The 15,828-nt window shown below is 40.9% G+C and overlaps 1 long non-coding RNA gene across 6 annotated transcripts in view; it reads left to right on the forward strand.

Annotated features, from left to right (window-relative positions):
* Window positions 1-15,828, forward strand: part of LOC106505879 — a 151,241-nt gene that overhangs the window by 79,881 nt on the left and 55,532 nt on the right. For 3 of the 6 annotated variants that reach the window (XR_002338445.1, XR_002338443.1, XR_002338447.1), the window contains exons 3-4: window positions 4,238-4,348; window positions 5,482-5,595. This is a non-coding gene — a long non-coding RNA (uncharacterized LOC106505879). The remainder of the gene's footprint in view (window positions 1-4,237; window positions 4,349-5,481; window positions 5,596-15,828) is intronic. The other 3 variants (XR_002338446.1, XR_002338444.1, XR_002338448.1) reach the window with 1 other exon arrangement.

A 15,828-nucleotide genomic window follows, 5' to 3' on the forward strand; every position in this document is an offset into this window, starting at 1 on the left:
TTGACCAGCAGCAGAAAGCTGTTTTGATAACAGCATATGCACAACAGCCAAGAAGTGTGGGGACCTTGTATTTTTTTTTCCTCCCTTTTCTAAGCCATATCACAAACCTTATCTATTATCCATATGAACATTTTTTTTTCAAATATTTTAAATCATAAGAAGAGGGAGAAACAAAGTGAAAATTGGAGAAGTAAAAGAAAAATACTAGTCCTTACTGCAGCTATCTTTCTTTGGGAGACCACGATTCCTTGTCTTAAAAACCAAAGATTTTATTCAGTTTTTCAAGTTTCCAAGTTTGGGAAACAATGAGATAACATCAGTTTTTCAAAACACAAACACCCTTCTACCAGTAAAAATCTGAAGCTAACATTTAAACACCTTTGCATGTGTAGAACTTATAATGTGTATAGAAATATCACGGTAGTTATAAAGCATTTCCCTTCTTGAAATGGACTAAAAGAAGTACTACAGCTGGATATAATGGAAGAGTTTAGAGCAGACCAGTGTTCTTGCTAAGAACCACTGAAAAGTCCAGATAAAATGTAAGTCTGTTGAAATGCATTGGCGAGTCAGGAAGCCGCGTCAAGGGAACCATAACTGAAGGGTCAAAATCCTAGCAAGAAGAGAAATGCAGTTAAGTGGGGCAATTTTCCAAGCACTACTTGTTACCCTGGAGATTCTTCCCATTCTTGGTTCTTGAGAGGAACCAGCCGAGAGTTTGGAAAACTCATAGACTTGAGACATAATCATTGGATGTCAGAACCTTCAGTACTGCCGATATTTGAGGAGGGAGCAGTGTGGGAAGGAGACCTGCAAAGAACAGCATTTCCTAAACTGTTAAACAGCCTGGGAAGAAGACTAAGATAAATAGCAGGAAGCTGCTGAAAAGCAAAACAGATTTTAGCACATAGCAGGGGGCGTTTAATTTATAAACCAACTCCACCTTTAGTCTAGAGTCAGATCCTCATGTGACATCTCCCCAGAAGCCTGCTTCAGAAATGTAAATTGTTTACCCCAGCAATTGTAATCCACAGACATCTTGCTCAAGGTGGTCCATCCATAGGGATTTTCCTCCAAACAAATACCATAAATCTTCCTTGACTTATGATGCTGTTGCGTTCCGATAAACCCACTGTAAGTTGAAGATGTCAGGAGTTCCCTTGTGGTTCAGTGGGTTAAGAACCTGACTAGTATCCATGAGGATGCAGGTTTGATCCCTGGCCTCACTCAGTGGGTTAAGGGTCTGGTGTTGTCACAAGCTGTGGTGTAGGCTGGCAGCTGCAGCTCTGATTCGACCCCTAGTCCAGGAACTTCCATATGCTGTGGGTGCGGCCCTAAAAAAAATATATATATCATTTAGTAGAAAATAATTGCCGTTAATAATCCTAGCCTACTGAGTGTCATAGCTTACCCTCAGCTACCTTAAATGTGCTCAGAATACTTATATCAGTCTACAGTTGGGAAAAATCATCTAACAGAAAGCCTACTTAATAAAGTGTTGAATATTTCATGTGATTTATTGAATACTGTACTGAAAGTGAAAAGCAGAATGGCTGTCTGGGAACAGAATGGTTGTGGGTGGATTTGGGGTTTCCCCTCATGATGGCACAGCTGATTGGGAACTGAGGCTGAAGCTGCCCAGCATCACTGGAAAATACTGTCCTGAACATTGCTAGACCCAGATAAAAATAAAAATTCAAAAATTCAGAGTTCCTGTCATGGCACAGCAGAAACGAATCCGACTAGGAACCATGAGGTTGTGGGTTCGATCCCTGGCCTTGCTCAGCGGGTAAGGATCTGGCATTGCCTGAGCTGTGGGGTAGGTCTCAGACTCAGCTCAGATCCCGCATTGCTGTGGCTGTGGCGTAGGCCACCGGCTGTAGCTCTAATCGACCTCTAGCCTGGGAACCTTTATATGCCGAGAGTGCAGCCCTAAAAAGACAAAAAAAAAATTTTTTTTTTTAAAAAAGTAAGGTTTCCATTGAAGGCGTATCATTTTTAAAGTTGAAAAAATTGTAGGTGGAATCATTTAAGCCCGGAACTGTCTGAAGTGTGTTTGGCTGAAAGTCCAATGTTTTGCTTTATTTTCCCTCTGGAAGGGACCTCCCACCCCCAGTAACTGGAAGAAAAATGAGTGACAGGCCAACTGTTTTGACTCCTTTCTTCCTGGTGTTTAAGAGAGAAAACTCAAAACCGTGTGCTTGGCTTCTAAACTTATATTTGAATGAATGTGGGCATGTGGATCTATCTGTGCTGCAACTGAGAAAAATTAATAATGTATTTTTAAGTAAATTTTTAAATTTTAGAATAGTTTTAGACTCACAAGAGTAATTGTGAGGACAGTACAGAGGGTTCCAGTATGCCCCGTACTCAGTGTCAGCTCTTATTAACATCTCACTTTGTTGCAGTATATTTGTCGTAGTCCTCAAACCAATAATGATGTATTATTATTCACTCATGTCCATACATTATTCGGGTTGTATTTGTTTTTATCATACGTTCTTTTTCTGTTCCAGGATCCCATCCAAGCTACCATCTTATACTGGGTCACTGTATTTTCTTAAGCACCTCTAGGCTGTGGCATTGTCTCAGACTTCCCTTGTTTTTGATGACCTTACCAGTTTTGAAGAGTATTGATCATATATTTTGGGGGATATCCCCCAATTTCAACTTGTCTGACCTGTTTCTCATAATTAGACTGGAATTATGGTTTTGGAGAAAAAAGACCACAGTGGTAAAATGACATTCGCATCACACCAAGGATACATACTATCAACCCGACATATCTCTTTGATATTAATCTTTTATGTTTTTTAAGTTGAAGTATAGTTGATTTATTATGTTGTGTTAGCTACTGATCTAAAACAAAGTGATTCATATATATATATATTCTTTTTCATTATAGGTTATTACGAGATATTGAATATATTCCCCTGTTCTATACAATAGGGCCTTGTTGTTTATCTCTCTTATATACAGTAGTTTGTATAAGCTAAGCCCACCTCCTAGTTCATCCCTCTATTAGTATATATAAAGTAGTATTTTCATGATTGAACTATTATGACCCTTAAATGAGTTTTGCTATGCTTGGCACATTGTAAGCGCTCAGCTGATATTTATTATCATTACAACTGGCTTATCTGAATTAATAAAGATAACAAGTAGAACTGGTACAAACAGGCTTGGCAAAACCACAACTGACTCATGGCAAGGGCTAAAAGGAGGGCCTATTGGGAGCTGATGTAGAAATATGGCCAGACTGAACCCTCTTAGAATAGTCCTTCACAGAAGGAAGCTGTATGTGTTCAGACATGCTCTCCAGCCAGAGAAGTATTCTCTACACCCTAACCAGCTGCACGAAAGGCAGGGGGCAAGTCCTGGGGAATATCATCCTACACCCACCAAGGCTTTTGGTGTGACTTTGGCTTCACTGCCAACTCAGCTGATGTGGCCATGGCTCTTCCTAGAACCTATTACCTCTCTACACTGACATCCATCATGCTAACCAAACCATTTAGCTGCTTTAAATTCATGTATGTGTGTGAGCCCGACAGTTTGGATGCATGTCAGCATCCTAGGTAGTTGCAACTCAAGTGTATGACCATCGTGGAGAATCAGTGAAGTTATCTCAAGGGCTGGTTGAATGGAAGACAGTCAAGAGCATGTCTGCTGTAGCTGTTTCGTCTTCTTTCTTTGCATTATAGATGTAAAACATCTATCTATCAAATGATAAAGGCATAAAGTAATTTTCATTCTACTAGAGGATATGGTTTCTGAAATTGTGATCCATTTTGGCTTTTAGATCATATATGGAACTGGAGTTTGTTTGTTTGTTTTCCCATTTTTGTTTTTCTAAATCATGCCAGATGATAAATGAAACATTAGCCCCAAATCCCATAGAGATTTTAATAGTTAAATTTATGGATTCCCATCTGCAACACACTTCATCTGAGGCTGATCAAATATTGTAAAGTGCCTTCAGTAGCACATTAAACAGCAGGTTACAAGAAATCTGTTCCATGGTATGCTTACTCATGTTTTCTGAGAGGAATTCTATCAATTCTAGTTCTAATTCTTGTAGCAACATTGATGCAAGACGATTTTCTTCTTTCCTTGGTCAGATTTGAAAGGTAGATAAACTGCCTGACTGCAATCCACCTAGTCTAATGAATTTGAGGACAGCAGCGCTTATGAGACAGTAATAAGCATCTATTTTCTTTTTCTATTGTCTTGTAAGGTTATCTGTTCCCTTTCCTGTATGTACCAACTACAAACCTGAGGACAGACTTCAAGGGAAAACTTGGAACAATACCCACTTTCTAAAAATACAGAGAGGAAGAGAGAAGAGGTATGGTGCAAGACAATCCTTTATCTAGTGTTTGATCTTTTTTTTTTTTTTTCTCTTTTTAGGGCTGCACTCATGGCACATGGAAGTGCCCAGGCTAGGGGTTGAATTGGAGCCACCTATACCACAGCTCTCAGCAAAGCCAGGTCCTTAACCCACTGTGTGAGGCCAGGGATATAACTCTAATCCTCATGGATACTAGTTGGGTTTGTTACTGCTGAACCACGATAGAAACTCCCTGTTTCATCTTTTAAAGTGAAACCTGCTGCCTTTTACAATGGATGTTTGCTCTTTGACCAAGCAGTGGTCTTTTGCAAAATTTAAACTGAATTACAAAAGCACCAGCTGAGGTCAGTTGATGCTGCCCTGCTTTTTTTTTTTTCCCCAGATACTCTATTCCCTTATAAAGGATAAATTCTGCATAAATTGTAATGCTGGAAAGTTCACAGACCTGAGATTGGGCATAAGGTCTAGAAAGGTCATTTATGTTACTTACCTTGTCTCCTGGAAATTCTAAGTTCTGTGCTTTATACAAGTCTTAAATAAATCAGAAAACATTCCATTTCCTGCTTTGCATCCACCGTTCTTCTATGACTGGCTACCCCTCCGTTTGCCATGGGAAGCCATTTGTCGTCATATACCAGACAGGTCCTAGCATTTGAGTGCTGTATCTCCTCTTTTCCTGCAGATATTGCTGTGCCAATATCTCCTCTGCTTTACAGAAAGAGCATCACCATAGAGACAAATACATGAAAAGAAAGAAACCCCCCTATTAGCACAAGGCCCTCTGTAGATAACAACCAAGCTCCCTCTTTCTCTTTATAATCATTCTTCAAAGGAAGCTGAACTGCTCCATTTTCCTCTTTCATTTTTACCCTTTGTTTCTAGCTCTGATGCAAAGCTTTTATTCCCACCATTTCACTAAAACTAGAAGTTTAGAGTCTAGAAGTTCTCCAAAGGCTTATATTATTTTTTGCTTAATCTAAACACAGACACACACACACACATACCACACACACACCACACACACACACACACACTCAAATTTACATATTTGCATTATTTGACATCCCAAGTTAATTCCTGATGCTGATAATTTTCAAATCTGAAACTCCAAACTGTACTTTTATTTTCAGCCCTAGCCCAGTATCCTCTTTCTTGGTGGATCTGAGCATCTTAATTAAACAAGTCTAAAATTTATCTCCGCTCTGCCAAGCCCACGAGACTTGTTCCTTCTGGAATCCATATGGGTAAGTGGTGAGTTGTGTCACATCCTATCTAACACCTAAGGATGATCCTGGGTGCTACCTGCTCCTGGCTTCCCATTTCCATCAGTCACCCAGCCCTCAAGCTCTACCTGGTAAATCTCTTAATGTCACTACCTTGGTTCATGCCCCATCATGTCTTCCCATCCATGTTTTAATATCATTTATAATGATTGTGAAGTCTAACACATAAGAAAATAGCATAAAACTCCAATATATAGTATTTTCTAAAAGCCATGTAACTAGTATTCAGGTCAAGGAAAAAAAACATTCTAGCAATTTAGAAGCCCTTGAATCATCTTTTTTTGGTAACATCCAAAACCATGAGGCTTGTTTTAGGAGGATTGCTTTCCTCCTCTGTTTTATCACCAACAAATGCATCTGTAAGCTGTGGAGTGTGACTTGCCTGTTTATGAGGAAGGTATACTCTTCTATTCCGTGATTTTAAAAAATTATACATGCCCTTTTTTATTATAATTGATTTACAGTGATCTGTCCATTTCTGTTGTACTGCACAGTGACTCAGTATTACACATACACACATATATACCACACATATGTATATTTCTCATATTATCTTCCATCATATTTCGTCACAAGTGATTAGATATATAGTTCCCTGCGCTATACAGCAGGATCCCATTGTCCATCCACTCAAAATGCAAGTTTTCATCTACTGACCCCACATTCCCAATCCATCCCACTCTCTCCCCTCCCCCTTGGCAAACACGAGTCTGCCCATGATCTTTTCTGTTTTGTGGATAGATCATTTGTATCATATTTTAGACTCCACATATAAGTGATATCATATGGTGTTTGTTTTCCTCTTTCGGACTTATTTCACTCAGTATGAGAGTCTCTAATTCCATCCATGTTGCTGCAAATGGCTTATTTTGTCCTTTTTATGGCTGAGTAGTATTCCATTGTGTATATGTACCACATCTTCCTAATCCATTCATCTGTTGGTGGGCATTAGTATTCTGTGATTTTTATTTTGTTTTAATTTCTCTTTTTTTCTGCACCCACAACAGAAAATTTCCTGGGCCAGGGATTGAACCCACATCACTGCAGTAACCAGAGCTACCTCAGTGATAGGGCTGGATCCTTAACCCATTGAGCCACATGGGAATTCTTGTTTCACTTTTTCATTTACCGCCCATGTTGCTGATCATGTTCAGTGCTATGTATTGCTCCATGACATGGATATAGATCACTTTTCCCCATTGTTCACTGGGTGGGCATTTAGAGGGTCCTTAGTTTTGAGCTAATCATAGGGACCTCACCATAATCCACTCCCAAGTGTTCCATGGTATATTCCTTGGGGTGGGGCGAGTGCCAGTTCCAATTACTTAGCCCATCATTTCCTGGAATGGAGGTATGACATGAATTTGGAAGTGACTTTGCAACACCTATAGACCTCTCTTTTTCCAAATGACTTCCTTCCTTTTGCCTTTCATACCAAGGAACTTGTCAGGAAGCAGATCTGATGATGTCCCTCTTCTATGCAGCATCTCTTCCATGGCTCCTCTTGGTCTTGGACAACATCTAAATTCTCTAACCATGGCATTAGGGTCAGATATCTGTCCACCTTTCCAGACTTCAGTTCTGCCATTTGCCCACCTCGATTCTGTCTCTTAGCCATGCAGAAGTACTTGCAGCTACTGAAACACTATAGGTTTGTGTCAATATCTGGCCCTTTACACATATTTTTTTTTTCATTTAAATCAAAGTCTTTAGTAGATCATTCCCTCATCCCCAGCCTGAGTTCATTAAACGTTCCCAGTATTCAAAAGTCACTCTGGTTGTACATCTATTATAGAAGCGATCAGGCAATGTTAGAAGTGTCTTTATACTTAATTTATTCCTATCCTGTCTTCTTATTCAAAGGAGTTTACAGAAAAGATACAATAAAAATGGAGCCATAAGTAAGTAAAAATCAGAACAAAGCAAATAAATAAAGATAGGAACATTGGAAATTAGATACACAAGCTTTGAGATTCAGTGTGGCCATTAAAATTTGGTCTGGGGTAGACACTGAGAATCAGAGACCACCAAACAGATGAGTGTCTTCACCACAGAATGAGGGTAGGGGGCTGCATATTTCAGCTCTGCAATCCCCAGTGCCTGGGACCTCCTTGGTACAGTGGATGTTGGGGTGGATACTCAAGGTATTTGTCACCTTTGGGAATTGCAGCCTCATTCATGCACTGTAGAATGAAAAAGTTCAGGCTCACTGGGTCATCTGGAGAGATGAGTGTTATCTACAAGCTGTAGTCACGAACTCAGCTGTCTACAGGGACAATCTGTCATGAGAAATTAGTAAGATGGACTCGGGGTAGGAAATATGAAGCACAAGCAGACCTCTGGTGACAAGGAGAACCCAGGCTCTCTGTGAAGCAGAAGCACACAGCTGCCAAACTATCCAGCTTTCCAATGGAAGTCAAATGCCTGGATAGTTTAAATGGGGGATTTTTTTCTGGCTTTTAAAAGTTGGCGATTCATTTTCTAATTCATATTTTAAAAATACTATGGAGGTCCCCACTGAGTGAGCTAAGCACATCTCAGCGGTAGGCCTCCTGGAATTGACTGGAAAGGAAAACAATAATGGAGAGTATTTATTTTATTTTAGCCTAGTTTATTGTATTTTATTTTATTTTAAAGTATAGTTGATTTGCAATGTTTCTTCAATTTCTGTTGTACAGCATAGTGACCCAGTTACACACAGTTCCCTGTGATGTACAGAAGGGCCCCATTGCCCAACCATTCCAAATGTGACAGTCTGCATCCCCCAAATCCCTACTAAACATAAAGAAAAAGAAAAGTCAGCTAAAACACCTTTGTGAAACTTAAATATTCACATTTTCCTGTTTTTCTGATTTTTTTTTTTTTTTAACATAGTGGACAGAAGAACTCTCGGGTTTAGGAAATTGTGGCGTAATAAGAAATACTTTTTTGGCTGTTGCCACTGCTTCCTGGCACACAGTTCCTAAAACTCTTGGAATCTCTGGAGTGATAAGAATGTCTTGTTTGCTAATGAGGAGACTGGTGGCTGGGGCCCCCCAGATAGCTTTAAAATGAGGGCTTATCTCCAGAAAGACAAAGCCTTGATTAGAAGGTTGGCAATTTTAGTCCTAACCTCGGACCTCCCTCTAGAGAAGGGAGAGAGAGTGAAGAAAAATTAATCCTCAGTGGCCAGTGACTTAACCAAGCATGCTCATGTAATGAAACCTCCATTAAAATCCCTAAACAGTGGGATTCGGGGAGACCCTAGATTGATGAATGTGCAGATGTGCTGGGAGGGTGGTGCTTTCAGAGAGTGTATAGAAGCTCTGCCCCCTCCCCAAACCTTGCCCACATGTTGCTTCCCCTAACTGCTCCTGGGTTGTACCGTTCATAATACATTCGTTTCCAAAGTTCTGTGAGCCACTCTAAGCCAATGACCAAACCTGAAAGGGGGGCAGTGGTTGGCACTCCTGACATAGTAGCCAAGTTGGACAGAAATGTGGGCACTCCAGGCTTCTACTACTTTTGACCAGTAAGACTCAGCCTTTAAACGTGTGGGCTCTAAGCTAACTCTGGGTAGTTAGTGCCAGAATGGAATTGAAGTAGGACACCCAACAGGGGACTGAGTGGAGAGTTAGAAAACTGAGTGTGGGTGTGAAAAAAAAAAACCCATTTGGTGTCAGATGTGTTGTGAGTAAAAACAGACCATTGAAGTATCGGAAGCTGCCTTTTAATAACTGCTCTCACTGAGCCAGAAGGACCAGCAGGTGGAAAATAAGTTGTTTTGAGACCAACATGGGGTCATAAACTAGGCGTTCATGACCACTCTCTGAGAGGCTGCCATGCACAGAGGCTGAATATCTCAGGGATAAAAGTCTTATATTTACCTCCTGAAAACCGCACTCCCTTCTTTCAAACCATTCACTACATCCTGTTCACATTACATGGACCAACAGAATTTACCCTACTGTTTATTTGCCCTTTAAACTTGACTTGGGAATTTTTACCTCTAGCTAGCAAGAAGAGATCTTAATCTGATTTCTCTTGGGAAAATGCACTAAGACAGAGAATACCAATGTTCCTTTTTTTACTATGCAGCCCAAGATGCTAAACGCCTTTTAATCAACACTTTCTCATTTCCCAGTTTCACCATAGCAGTCTCATCCAGGAGAATAATGTAAAGGTTTCTCAGAATACTTATTGTTTATTCAGTACACCAAACAATTGTCATCCTATAGGCTGCTTTAAATTTTGTTTATTGGTTAAATTGCTGTAGCACATGATTCTTAAATCCTTAAATTCTAGAAACTAAAGCTTGAGGAAAAGGAGGATGTGTTTTACACTACACTATTTAAATGTAGAACAAAATAAGCTTGGAGGGTAAACTGGCAACAAAAACAATCCCTTAGAAAGTAAAGGAAGGAGTTCCCATTGTAGCTCAATGGAAAAGAATCTGACTAGGAACCATGACGTTGCCGATTCGATCCCTGGCCTCGCTTAGGGGGTTAAGGATCCAGCATTGCAGTGAGCTATGGTTGTAGGTCACAGAGGCGGCTCGGATCTGGCTGTGGCTGTGGTGTAGGCCAGCAGCTGTAGCTCCGATTTGACCCCTAGCCTGTGAATCTCCATATGCCGTGGGTGAAGCCCTAAAAAAAAAGAAAAGAAAGAAAGTAAAGGAAAATGCCAGGTCAGGAGACAACTCTAACTCTAACAAGGCAGGGGTTATTTTAGCACAACCATCTGAGGCCTTCAAATCACCACCGGCTCTGGGGGTGGGAACTATGCCTCCCCACCCTTGCCCAATCCTCACTCCCTCCCTCTTCAGGATAAGGAGTGGTTAATGAGGGACTTTATGATGGAACTCAGCTTTCAAATGGATTAATCTTGGCTCTGCCCATCATGCCATAATCCCGTTTGCATATATCCCTGATAGGTATCCAAAGACCCATAAATAATGACTTCACTTTTTTCCGCATCAGATTGACAATGCTGATGTCTTTGAGTACTTGCCAGTTAAAAAATTATTTTAGGAAAGCATCACCACAAATCATGGAATTTTCATCATCACAAGTGCTATTCAAATTCTTCCAATTTTTGTAACCTTTATTTGAGATGCAAACATTTGGTTTGGTTGTATTACTGCCAAAAAGTATGCATGGAAAACAAAATAAAGTAATCTTTGAAAAACAAAAAGATATCCAAAGTTCCTGGGTTTAAGGCTCTTTTGCCCCCCAGGGCTCTTGTAAGTTCCAATGTGACCCAATGGTACCTCCTCTTCTCCCACCACTCCATTTGCTGGGCCCTGTACCTTCAAGCTCTCCTTTGTCCTTTGCTCTTACATTTGGACAATTGCCTGTCTTCCAGGTATACCATCCTCACCACAGGCATCTCAAGATGATGCTGGGGTTTTGTTTTTGTTTTTGTTCTGTTTTGCATTCTTATGTGCTGTCTCCTTTAAGACCAGGAAATGGAGTTGATTCCTCTTCCTCCTATTACTCCTTCCAAATTGTCCCTAACCCAAACCCCTTGATATTCAAGGATGTCCTCCATCTGTCTCTCTGCCATCCTCTACTATTGCTTACTGCCACTATCACCCTAGTCGTTGAAGACATGAGATCCAGCCACACTTTTGTGCCCTACTGTATTCTGGTGATCATTCGCAGAGGGGTCACCCACCCCATAGGTGACAAGAGTGGTCATAGGTCACAGTTTCTCTAGAATAGCCTCAGTTTAGGTCTGTTGTTCTGGCATGAGTATTGCTGACACCCCTAAAAATTGTCCTCAAAAGTGTTCAGGGTGGGACGATAAACTGTATCAGTCACCTTCTGAAGGGACTGGATATCACCTTTTTGTCACTTTTTCATCTTTATCTACTTTCTTCTGCTGCTTTTTAAGCCTCGTTCACTTTCTAACTTCCTCATTTCAGCCAGTTACTCCTCCATCATGTACTGGACTGTATGTTCTCCAGTACATAAAATCTTGACTCTGAGAATCCCAAAATACGAAGACCGATATCCATTCTTTCATGTTCAAAACAGTTGAACTTCACGGAGACCATCCAATTAATACTCTCCTCACCTTCCTCCGTGATTTCCCATTACATCTACTCCCTTGATGGTCTGCATTATAGCTACCTGCTGAAACCCTAACTTGCTTCAACTTAAGTATCGTTCTTCTTTCCATCTCTATCCAAGTAGAATTTGACTATAAAACCATTACTCTACCAGACGGACTGGTTTTATCCTAAATCATGGCCACAGACCCCAAATGGCCATGAATCCTGTGAATCAATCCTGTTTAGCTCCTTTCATCAGCAGTTTGCCACTGTTCAGGCAACAGCTCAATAGAACTTACCCCATCTGAGCAAGAGAAAGAAAATAGATGGAAAAAAAGTGACCTGAAGGACCATACCACAAAGATCCAACATTCATATTATTGGATTCCAAGCAAGAGAGGAGAGCATGAAAGTGAAAGGCTACTCTAAGAAATAACAGTTAAAATTACTCAACATGTGTCAGGAGACACAAGCCTATAGATTCGAGAAGCTGAACAATCCCCAAATAAGATAAACACAGAAAAATCCATGCCAAAGCATATCATCATTAAGCTTCTGAAATCTAAACACACATACAGATAAATGACACATTGCCTATAGGATGACACCAATTCAATGACAGTGGGTTTCTCATCAGAAACCATAGAGGCCAGAAGGAAGCGCTATAACATTTTTCTTAAGAAAAAAGAACTGGTGTTCCCATCGTGGCGCAGTGGTTAACGAATCTGACTAGGAACCATGGGGTTGTGGGTTCCATCCCTGGCCTTGCTCAGTGGGTTAAGGACCCGACGTTGCCGTGAGCTGTGGTGTAGGTCGCAGACGCGGCTCAGATCCCGTGTTGCTGTGGCTCTGGTGTAGGCCGGCGGCTATAGCTCCTGTTGGACCCCTAGCCTGGGAACCTCCATATGCTGCAGGAGCGGCCCTAGAAAAGGCGAAGAGACAAAAAAATAAAAAATAAAAAAGAACTATCATCTGTGAATGCTAAATCCAACAAAACTATCCTTTAGGAATGAAGGAAAAAATAAAGACCTTTTCCTATAAAGGGGATGTGTCAGAATTTGTCTCTAGAAGATCTGTCCTGAGAGATTGCTAAATGCACTTCTTCAAACAGAAAGGAAAAGCTAAAAGAAAGAGTCTAGGAGCATTAGGGTGGTGGAAGGAAAAATAGAAAGAGCAGAAATATGGGTTACACAAACTATATTATGGGTTGTGATTATAAAATTTGCTCATGAGGTTTTTGTTCCTATATGATTCAACTTCCAGGTATGACAAATCCTGTCAAACAAGGAATAGAAGGGAACTTCCTTAATTTGTTAAAAAGCCTCTAGATGGGAAGAATAAATTAAAATATAAGGATTGGAGGAGTTCCTGTTTTGGCTCAGAGGAAATGTATCTGACTAGTATCCATGAGGATATTGGTTCAATCCCTGGCCTTGCTCAGTGGGTAAAGGATCTGGCATTGCCATGAGCTGTGGTGTAGGCCGAAGACACGGCTTGGACCTCACATTGCTGTGGCCGTGGTGTAGGCTGGCAGCTGCAGCTTTGGATTCAATCCCTAGCCTGGGAACTTCCATATGCTACAGGTATGGCCCTAAAAAAAAAAAAAAAAAAAAATGGGGGGGATTGAAAAGAAAAGATAAAACTCTCACTTTTCATAGATTATGTGATTACAAATGAAATGCGGAGAATGTAGTTATAGACACACCTTTTTATAACTTCCGTAAGAAAATTCAGTAAGGGTGCTAGATACAAATGAATACTCAGAAATCACCTACCTTTTATATTTCCCTACCCGTGATTATAAAATACGCTCTTAAAATGTCAGTAATTGTGGCGATGAAAACTAAGTCTAACAAAACCAGGCAAGAACTTTAGGGAAATAACCAGAAGATTGTATTAAGCATCCTTTAAATAAATGGAGACCCATCTCATGTTCACGAGCTCAGGAGTCTCTAAAGTCATATTTGATGAGCGAAGCAGGCATGACACACCACCTGATCCTCAGGATAAAGATAAAAACAGAGGAGGTAAAAGGACCTCAGTGGGAGCGAGGCTTCCACACTTCACTTGAAGTGGTAAAATAGAAGGTCTAATGTTACCCACTTTAAAAACTGCCTTTCTCAACACCATGTTCCCTTCATTATTTCTTCAATTCTCTTTGTCATTTCACAGCACCACTTCTTAAGACACTTTCTCCCCTCCACTTAGCATCATTTCCTTTGCCCTCACATGGCTCCACCAAAATTGGTCTTTTCAAGATCATTTGCAATTCTGGCAAGGGTAGCAAACAACTGATACTTTCCCGAAGTGTCTCCCGTAATCAAAGGCATTTTCCTGTCAGCTGTCTCTGATGTCAGGATTATTCAGAATCTTTATTTTCTGAGTCACCCTCCCTCATTGCCTTTGGTGCTCTGACAATAGAGCTATAATAGCTTTACGCCTTAAAGCACAAACACTCTTACTATCTCATACCCCGGCTGGCATTTTATCATCTGTAACTATTTGTTAAAACAGTTGAAACACTTGCGATTAAAGCCTGCTCACATCTGCTGAAGCCTCAGCTTTGACACATCACTGGAATCTGTCAGTGGTGTGAGGAATGACAGCTTTGCCCTTTAAATTCCAAAGGCAGAGAACCAAAGTACAAATTCTCACTGTATATGGAATGAACTCTTACCAGAGTTAAGCTTTGTCCTACTTTCTCTCTTACATTTTTTGATGTTATGCAAAATAATGGCAAATGTAGACACGGAGCAAAAATTAGTCTTTTTATTTATTCTTATGTTGACAGCACTTTGAACTGAACTTGGAGAATTTTGAGTTCAGTTTCAATTTGTAAAAGTGCACATCTGAGTGCCAAACAACCTCCAGTCACATGAGGGTTATCTGAAGCCCAGGAATCCTGTTCGTACCCAGCACTCATTTTTTCAAGTTGAAAAATAAAAGAAAGTAGAAGTGAAGAGATATGCGTATGAAAAGAGTGCGTTGTGTGTTGTGTGTGTGTGGGGGGGGACTGACAGTGGGAGAGATCCACAGAGGTAAAGGGAGAATGATGAGCAGGCAAATGAGGTAAGAGACCCTCCTCGGTGGCTGGCACAATGGATGGGTTTGGATCACTTATCACCAAATCCACAGAGAAGGTGATAGATAGGCTAAGCAGATGGATGATGTGGTGAGCCACTCGGCACTGTAACGCTTTCTCATTTTGCTGCATGAATCATCAGTGCCAGCTCTGCCCATCTTAGGGAGTTTACCATCGTGATGGAGAACAAATCGTGATGGAGAACAACGACCAGATGAGAACTGCGCTGGCCACTGCACGTTCATTAGCCTGCAAGAACTGCTAAGAGAGCCACCGAACATCAGAGCTAACACCCACCGCACTCCTTCTATCACCTGCCACGCTTCACACCTGCTACATTAATCTTCCCAGAACATGGCTTTGATCATGTTACATCCTGGCTCCAAAATATGCCACGGCTCTCCACTCTCTGCAGAACACAAGCTCCCTCTATGAGTGTGCTCAGGCTGCTATAACCACAGACTGTGCTATAACCACAGGCTGCTATAACCACAGATTAAATAAAACATTTTTATAGTCCCCTAGGTCTGGAGGCTGGAACTCCAAGATGAAGGTGTCAGCAGGCTTGTTTTTTTGTTTTGTTTTGTTTTGTTTGTTTTTTTTGTTTGTTTGTTTTTTTTTTTTTTTAAAGAACATGAGGGATAATCTTTTCCAGCCCTCTCACTCAGATTCTGGTGGTTTGCAGGCAACCTTTGTTGTTCCTTGGCTTGTGGATGCATCACCCTGCTCTGTGCCTTCAGCACCACACATGGGCTGCTCTTTCTCTGTGTGTCTGTCTCTGTGTCCAAATTTATCCTTTGTATGAGGACATCAGTAGTGTTGAATTAGGGCCTACCTTAATGATTTCATCCGAACTTGACTGCATCGGCAAAGACCCTGATTCCAAGGATGGTCACTCTCTGAGGTACTGGGGGTTAGGACTTCAATGTCTCTTTTTGGGGACACCCAGTTCTGATCATAGCACTCTTCTAGTTTAGCAATCAAGACTGTCTACTACCTTCTCCGACCTTCCTTTGCCATCTGTATTCCAGACTCCAAGTTCCTTTCTGACCATGCCCATTCTGGCCAGACTGCTCAG

This window comes from Sus scrofa, chromosome 14 (genome assembly GCF_000003025.6).
Source record: "Sus scrofa isolate TJ Tabasco breed Duroc chromosome 14, Sscrofa11.1, whole genome shotgun sequence".
Lineage (NCBI taxonomy): Eukaryota > Metazoa > Chordata > Mammalia > Artiodactyla > Suidae > Sus > Sus scrofa.